The following is an 830-nucleotide window of genomic DNA, read 5'->3' as shown; positions in this document are numbered from 1 at the left end:
TGGAGCAGCATTTACTACACAGAGCCGTTGTTCACTGACAAGTTGCGCAAAAAATCGCGCGATTATGAACGTGGTTTTGCGCAGCTTGCCAGTGAACAACGGTTTCTCCTGAAGTTAATCATTGTGACACATGCCTGCTGCATACAGGTGGGCCCTTCCATTGGCCAGGCATGTATCTGCATTTTTTACTGCTATAAAATCCAGACACATTGCCGGGCTCTGACATAACATCGGCAGAGAAAAGGCACAAGACAGAGCAATTGACAGATCCAAATGCAGAAGCAAAAGATAGGGAGCGTGCTTTCGCATATAGTCAGACAGAGCCATTTTACATTACCTGGACACTAGGAACTAGGGGTGTCGAAATTAATCGTTTCTACGATGCATCGCGATGCAGACAAGGACGATGCGGTATCGGTTCAGTAATAGACCTTAACCGATTATAATGTACTGACGCTTTTCCGACGTCATTTGTCGCACGTGCTTTGTAGCATACATTAAGAGCGTTCGGCTTGAAGCGCCGCTGCGCAGAATGATCAATATATGACATCAAGTACCGCAAGAGCTATAAGAGAGCAGACGGATCCTTATCCTAGCGCTGCGTCGCTTCAAATTGAACGTGCCTAATGGCGGAGGGAGGCGAGACGCGAGTGCGAGCAATTAAAAATGCTCCAACTAATTTAAAAGCCGACATCTGGGCACATTTCGGCTTTTATGAACAACCTGGTAAGCACGACCTGGAGAAGACACACACTGTGTGTAAATCATGTCACGCACAATAAAATATGCAGGGGGTAATACCACTAACTTGAGAAACAGGTTCAGTTCAT

This window comes from Sinocyclocheilus rhinocerous, unplaced genomic scaffold (genome assembly GCF_001515625.1).
Source record: "Sinocyclocheilus rhinocerous isolate Xijiao unplaced genomic scaffold, SAMN03320098_v1.1 scaffold839, whole genome shotgun sequence".
NCBI lineage: Eukaryota > Metazoa > Chordata > Actinopteri > Cypriniformes > Cyprinidae > Sinocyclocheilus > Sinocyclocheilus rhinocerous.
Note: the sequence above shows the minus strand (reverse complement) of the source record.